We start from the raw sequence: 7,583 nt of genomic DNA, 5'->3' as shown, positions 1-7,583 counted from the left end.
ACACAGCATCCTAAAAAGTAGTTATTATAGTTCTTTTGCTGTGGGTATGTGCATCTGTAAACACACTGTGTGTTTGTAAATGAACTGTGTGTCTTGCTTTGAAAACTGTGTAATTCTGAGTGCTAGAGATTACTATGTTCACATAACAGCCATTGATTCCTTCAAAGCTTTCCAGTCAATACCACAGTAACCCTTTGATTTAAAAGAACTTCCATTATATAAAATTAACATTACAATGATTAAGAACTGATTTGTTGTTTGATCTCCAGGTGTTATTGTTAATGAAAAGACATAAACAAAGAAAGTTATTGTAAGGAGGTTTTTTTCCTAGAAACTTTTTTTTCCTAATACTCTTATCAATAATCTAGATAACATAAAATATTATAGCAACATTTGCAGATGATAGTAAATATTGGAGTGTGTACTGCTTTTGTCAGTGGGTCCGAATCCTCTCATTGAGAGCCACAATCAAAAAAAAAAATCAAATTAAAAGGGCCAAATATGTAACAATGTGTTACATATGGGATCTGGCAACATAAGCTATATCTATAGAGTGGGAGACTCAGGGTCAGAAGTTTTAAAACATGGGGCTTGAGAAATGCAGTATGTGTGGTTTATCAAAGTCTGAAGTGGCTTGATGGGGGCGTAGAAGAACGTTTAAGCATGTGTATATAACACACAGTGTCACTTGACCACAGGGTCAGAGAAGAGTCATATGTAGGTAGTATGGAGATGTTCCTCTGCAGTCCTGCTGGAGGATATGAGCACTCAAATGTTCATTACATTTACAGCTCTTCATTAAGACAAGGAATATATTAAAATCTTGTATGTCTGGGCTTCAGCTGGTTGGCTGTCACAGCATGGAAAGGTTCCTCTCTGATGCACAGTAGCCCAATTGTATTTTGTGGGTAGAGGGTTACCCTGACACACTGGAATTAAGCAGAAACATTGGTGAGAAAGCACTAATTTTCTGAAGGCACATGGAGAACCTTCCTTCTCAGATGCTTGTCTGGTACATCTTTTTCACACAGTGACTAGAGTGCCAAAAATTTCAACAAATTTATAAATGGGAAATAATTTGCTTCATGCCAGAGGGATCCTATCTTCCTTTGGATCACAGGGTATGGGTTTTCTCTTGGCATCACCTTGGCATCACTACAGATTAAAGAAGAAGCCAGCCCCTACCAGGCCCTTGGTCAACCTCAGTTCTTCCTTTTCTTTGAGTGTAGCACGCAAACCTGCTTTCGGATAAGATAGCTTCTGCTGTGACTGCTGAAGATGGGAATGCCATTGTGCCATCTGTCTGGTTGTGCCCTGAGAAAATTTAATAGCACATGGCACATGGTGTCTGTAATCTATTGATTCACTATGGCCTTGAGTGCTGAAATAATGAAATTCCGTGAAACTTCCTAATAAACGTATTGTGAATGTATTTGAAGTACTATTTCCCAAGAGCATCCTGAACAGATGGGACAGATGCTGAAATTGTCATATGAACAAATTAAATGTTGCATACATGAAAAAAGATGTTGCAAAACTTATGCAGAAGCAGCAGCTTGCACTTTTTTCCTTGTATGATGGCATTGCACAAATTTTGAGTGAATTGCTTATGGAAACTTGATCCAGCATTAAATAATAAAATATTTTTTCAATTACCTTGCATGAGTTCACAGGCAAAGTTTCATGTTTTCTTCTTACTACCAAAAAAAAAAAAATTAAAGAAAAATGAGTTATGGTCCTGGCTATGAATCCTAGTGGCCTCTGTATGTACATATATAGCTGCCCACATATAAGAAAACTTGATACTCAGCTGAATTTTTCTGTTCTTTATAAAAATAAGATAGGCTTGAACTGGCTTGATGGCCTTTGAAATAGCAAATTCATCTTAACTTGTGAAGACAGGCATAATATCAGTAAAACCATACCAACTTTCCCTTGCTGCAGCACATGAATATATAGATACTAAAAAAGGTCATTTGTAAAGTTTCTTTATACTGATAGCCTTGAAAATTATGGGGCAAAGAGAATTTGTATCTGAACTTAGGAGTTTGCTAGGATCTGAAACAGATGTTGAATTTTCTTGGTGGCCATTATTATCCAATTAAAATTGCAGATTATGCCAGTATGGGCTCAAATTAATCTACTCCATACATCTTCCCTCGTAGGAAATTCCCAAACCAATTTGAGGCTCCAGAGGAAGGTGCTGCAGAGCATAGAGATTGTGTATACCAGGTTTCTCAAATTTCTGGAATCCCAATGTTCAAAATTCATGTGTGGAGACACATGAGGGCACCACTTGGTGGGGGAATGGCTGTGGGTGGAAAATGGATGTGTGCTGGCACCTTCTGCAGGCTAGCTAGTGGGATGCTCCTGGACTCCAGGCAGGGGACATGGCTGGTGGGTGGCCTCAGGGCAAGCCCCGAAAGTACAGATGGTGCAGCGGGAAAGCAGAGAGCAGAGCGGAGGCTAGAAAAATGGATCTTATGGTCTGTTAAAAGATTTGACAGATAAGCTATCAAGTTTCAGCAAAATTCAGCAAAATTTATGAATACAGTAAAATATGAATAGTTCTATTCATACATCTTGTTTAAATGGTAAGAAAGCTTCAGTCCCTGTGGTATACTCTTTTAAAAAGTAATAATACAAATAAGACAAAAAAAGCCATGCAAATATTAAAGAGTTAATGGAATTTAACTTTGTCTTGCTTTCTCATCAGTCTTCTAGGATGCACCTTTCAAAGTAGCATAGCATGGACTAAGCCTCATTAACCTGATTGAGAAATTATTTTTTGAGAAATATGCAAAATTAATGATCCATGCGCTAATATCAATAAGCCACTTCAGAATGTACATTGATAAACTATTGCTACTAAAAAATACTCTCAATTTTGTATGCAAAATGAACAAGATGAGGGCAAGTGCTGGCTAGCACTCAGGAAGGCAAGAATTTCACATGGGGAATAGCCAGTGAAGAAAGGGTGCTGTTGGCAGTGACCCACTACTCAATGAGTCAGCATGAAGTTGCCGTTGCAAAAAGAACAAATCTTATTGAGGGATTTATTGGCAAAAATTTATATGTAAGTCACCATTAATTATTCTACTTTCTTCATTACTGATGAGGCTTGGTTGGTCCACAGAATCCTATTGTGGACATTACATTCAAATGACTGGAGGAGAGCAACAAGAATGATAGAAGTTTGGGAAAATGTGACAATTTGAATCAAAAAGAGAAGTTTGAAGGAATATAAACCTCATGATAGCTTTAAATATACATGTAAAAGAATGTTGCAAATAGGATAGCATCAGTTGTCCTCCACAGTAAAAAGACGAAGAAAAAATTTACTTAGGTTGATTTGCAGAAAGAGGGGCTTGCTAAAAAACTGTCAATGGGCACACCAAGTTGCCTGAAGAGAATAGGCACTTCACTTGAGGTTTTTAAAAGCAAGACAAAAGCTCCTGTTGGATTTGGCCTGAAATATATTTAATCCTGCTTCACTATGAGTAGATGCCTAATAGGAGGCCTCAGGAGATCCTATGTTTTATGACCTCAGCTGTGCACAAAACTTGTATTGATGGAACATCCTATCGAGGCTTTTTGCATATTTAACAACTTCTTCAGTTCTGCTTTCTCTCATCTAATGAAGATTAAAAAAAACAATGTGCCAGGAAAAAAAAGTTTTACAATCTCACTTCAAAGAATCACAGAATATGCCAAGTTGGAATGGACCCTCATGGATCATCAAGTCCAGCTCCTGGTCCTGCACAGGACCATCCCCAAGAGACACTCTGTGTGACTGAGAGTATTGTCCAAACACTTCTTGAACTCTGTCAGCCTTGGTGTTGTGACCACCGCTCTGGGGAACCTGTTCCAGTGCCCAACCATCCTCTGGGTGAAGAACCTTTTCCAGTGTCCAGCCTAAACCTTCCCTGACACAACTTCAGGCTGCTCCCTTGGATCCTGTCACTGGTTACCACAGAGAAGAGATCAGTGCCTGCTCCTCCTCCTCCCCTCACAAGGAAGTTGTAACTGCAATGAGCTCTCCCCTCAGTCTCCTCTTCTCCAGGCTCAACAGACCAAGTGCCCTCAGCCGCTCCTCACACAGCTGCCCCTCAAGGCCCTTCATCACCTTCATTGCCCTCCTTTGGACACTTTTTAAAAGCTTAATATCTTTCTTATATTGCAGTGCCCAAAACTGCACACAATATTCAAGGTGAGGTTGCACCAGTGCAGAGCAGGACAATCCCCTCCCTTGACTGGCTGGCGATGCTTTGCCTGATGACCCCCCAGGACACGGTTGGCCCTCCTGGCTGCCAGGGCACTGCTGACTCATATTCAACTCGCCTTCAACCAAGACCCCCAGGTCCCTTTCCATGGCACTGCTTTCCAGCACCTCATTCCCCAGCCTGTATGTACATCCAGGGTTGCCCCATCCCAGGTGCAGAATCCTGCACTTCCCCTTGTTGAACTTCATATGGCTGGTGACTGTCCAGTCCTCTAATTTGTCCAGGTCTCTCTGCAGAGCCTCCCTGCCTTTGAGAGAGTCAACAGCTCCTCCCAGTTTTGTGTCATCTTCCAGTCCTGCATCCAAGTCATTTATGAAGATGTTGAAGAGCACAGAGCCTATGACGGAGCCCTGTGGAACCCCACTAGTGACACGTCACCAGTCTGATGTTACCTCATTCACTATTACCCTCTGTGCTCGACCCGTGAGCTAACTGCTCATCCACCACGTGATGTGTTTATCCAGCTGTGTGCTGGACAGTTTATCCAGAAGGATCCTGGGAGAGAAAGTATCAAACGCTTTACTGAAATCCAAAAAGATTACATCAACTGGCTTCCTTTGATCAGCTAGGTGGGTTACCTTGTCATAAAAGGAAATTAGGTTGGATAAGCAGGACTTTCCTCTCCTGAAGCTGGCTGTGACCAATGACTGTATTGTGTTTCAGGTCTTTTTCAATACTTCCCAGAATAATCTTCTCCATAAGTTTACCAGGCACTGAAGTGAGACTGACAGGCCTGTAGTTTCCAGGGTCCTCCTTCTTCCCCTCCTTGAAAACCAGGACAACATTCGCCAGTTTCCAGTCAGCTGGGATCTATCTGGATTCCCAAGACCTCTCAAAAATCATAAGAGATTTTGTGATGACATCAGCACCTCTTTGAAAATTCTGGGATGAATCACATCAGGCCCTATAGATTTGTAGGGATCCAGCCGGAGCAGCAGATCCTGCAAAATTTCAGGGTCCACTGGGAGTTGATCATTCTCACAGCCACGGTCCTCCAGCTGAGGGCACTGAAACCCCCTTGGTCCATCATCCTTGTTGAAGACAGAAGCAAGGAAAGCGTTAAACACCTCTGCCTTGTCTCTGTTCCTGTTTGTGAGGTGACCATCCTCATCCTGTAATGGGCCAACTATATTTCTATACTGCCTATTGCCATTAATGTATTTGAAAAAACTCTTTTTATTTATTGTCTCTCACATTTCTGGCAGCTTCAACTCCAGCTGAGCTTTGGCTGCATGAATTTTCTCCCTACAGTGGCAAGCAGCATCTTAATATTCTTCCCATGTCACTTGACATTGCTCCACTTATTTTCCTTCACAGAACTGCCATTCACCAAGATCAAAATCATACAAAAGGAGGGAAGGAATGGATAGAGATGTTGCAGTTGCTGCTCTTGGTCACCTAGGGACTACCATCTTCAGCAGTGGGTTAAGCTGGAGCAGCAGTAGCAGATTTTTTTTTCTTATTTTCCACCCCTTTCAAAGCCATTGTCTCCTCCTACCAACAGGGAGAGGATGCTCACTGTACCTGGTGGCATCCTCAGCTAGGTTCTGGCTGGACTTTGTGTTTATTCCATTTTCCCTTTCAAGGTAGAGCAATATTACCATAGTTTTGCTCATTGGATATATTCAAACATATTTAACCATGGGGTCTCCTTGAACAGACTGGTTAGAACTGGTTTCTAATTAGCCTTAAAATATTAATTCATCACTCTGCTCATTACTTTAAAAAAAAAAAAAAAAGGATTTTCTTTTTGTCTCTTTTTCAGCCTCCTAACACCAAAAGTATGTGACTAAGTTGAAAGGGTCAGTTTCTTTCTCAAAATGTAACACATTTTTCAGTAGCAGAAATCTGAATGTTCAGCTACTGATTCTTGTGGAAGACCTCAGGGACAGACTAAAGGAATTTAGTTGAAATTGAAGTGCAGCTGCTTTTTGATTTCTTTTCTGCTCCGCTGCCCTTACATTGGGATGCTGTAGCAGTTAAGATCTACTGAGGATGGGGTAGCTGTAGCCTCACCCCTGGATGTTACCTGGCTTTCTGGAGAGCCTGTCCAGACCTGGCAACGGATTGCAGCGTTTGTCAGATGAGGTTTCAGCCCTTCAGGCCCGCAGGGCAGGGGTTTGCTGAGATCGTGGGGGGCTAGAGGTCGCTGGGCACACACGGCCGGAGTTGTCAGTGCTCCAACAGCTCCTCTGAACCCCACCTTTAGCTTGATCTGGCAGAAGAGCAGAAGCACAGTTCGATCGGCTGGAGGAAAACAGGGAATCAGAGGAGCTGCCCCTCTTTCTGGCTGAGGAATATTCCATGGTTTCTAGGGAAAGGTGTCAAACCATGTTCCAGGGACTGGGAGAAAAGGGCCAGAGGGGTACCCGGGGCCTGCACTAGCTGCTGTGGGTGAGGGAAGAGAACCCTTTTTGCCTTTGAACGACACTTCACGGGGACAGAAACTGCTCATGACTTCGGGCCAAAATGCGTGAAGAATGAACCCTGGGAGCCAAGCCACGCGTTTGTTTCCTCCAGAAAACCGTCCACGATAACGGTGACACGCCATGGCTCCAGCAGGCAAAAGGAAGCCGAGCAACACGATGCAAAACCAGGATTTTGGCTGCTCTGAAGCACCGCCCGGCGCTACCCTCGTTGTTTTGCGGAGAAGACGCTCAGTAGGCAAAACACCGCGGGACCGGCCCGCACACCCGTCGGCCCGGAGCCCCAGCTCCTTCGCTGCCCTTGTGCCGCCGCTTCTGCTCGGGCCCCGGCAGGCAGCAGGACGGTACGGGCTGCGGCGGGCGGGACCGGCCCGGCCCCGGGGCGGTGCGAGCGGCGCTCGGCCCCGGCAGGGAGGGGCCGGACCGCCCCTACGCGAGGAGCCGCCGCCGTCGCGGTCGCGGCGGGAGAGGTGACAAGCCGCCGCTGCGCGGAGCCGCCTCCGCCCGGGTGGGAGAACCGGGTGTCCCCTGCTCCGCGCCCCGCTCCGAGGTAAGGCAACCGCCCGCGCCGCCTCCAGGTCCCCCCGCGCCGCCGCCAACCCAGCCCTGCCCCGGGGCTGCTGCGGGGCCAGGGCGCGGGGACAGCCCGTGTCCTCTCGCCGCGGGGCCGGGCCGCGCGGGGACGTGGCGGGTGCGCGGCGGTGGCGGCGGGTCCTTGTCGTGCCCGGCGCCCCGCGGAGGAGCCGCGGCGGCGATGCCGCCGGTCCCGGGGGAGCCTGACGGCGGCGGCCCGCGCCGCCTCCCTGCGCGGGGAGCTGCCGCCGCTGCCCGTCCCGCCACACCTGGTCCCTCGGTCCCTCCTGCCGCCGCCGCC

The 7,583-nt window shown here is 45.9% G+C and overlaps 1 protein-coding gene across 9 annotated transcripts in view; it reads left to right on the top strand.

Annotated features, from left to right (window-relative positions):
- Positions 1-7,141: 7,141 nt before the first annotated feature.
- The window catches only part of MBNL2 (muscleblind like splicing regulator 2), a 109,024-nt gene continuing 108,582 nt past the window's right edge, over positions 7,142-7,583 (top strand). For 8 of the 9 annotated variants that reach the window (XM_027645166.1, XM_027645175.1, XM_027645148.1 and 5 more), the window contains exon 1: positions 7,142-7,259. The gene's annotated coding sequence lies outside the window, so the exon portion shown is untranslated. The remainder of the gene's footprint in view (positions 7,260-7,583) is intronic. The other variant, XM_027645182.1, reaches the window with a different exon arrangement.

Source organism: Corapipo altera, unplaced genomic scaffold (genome assembly GCF_003945725.1).
Source record: "Corapipo altera isolate COAL_440 unplaced genomic scaffold, ASM394572v1 0, whole genome shotgun sequence".
Taxonomy (NCBI): domain Eukaryota; kingdom Metazoa; phylum Chordata; class Aves; order Passeriformes; family Pipridae; genus Corapipo; species Corapipo altera.
This window is presented reverse-complemented; position numbering and strand designations above follow the sequence as displayed.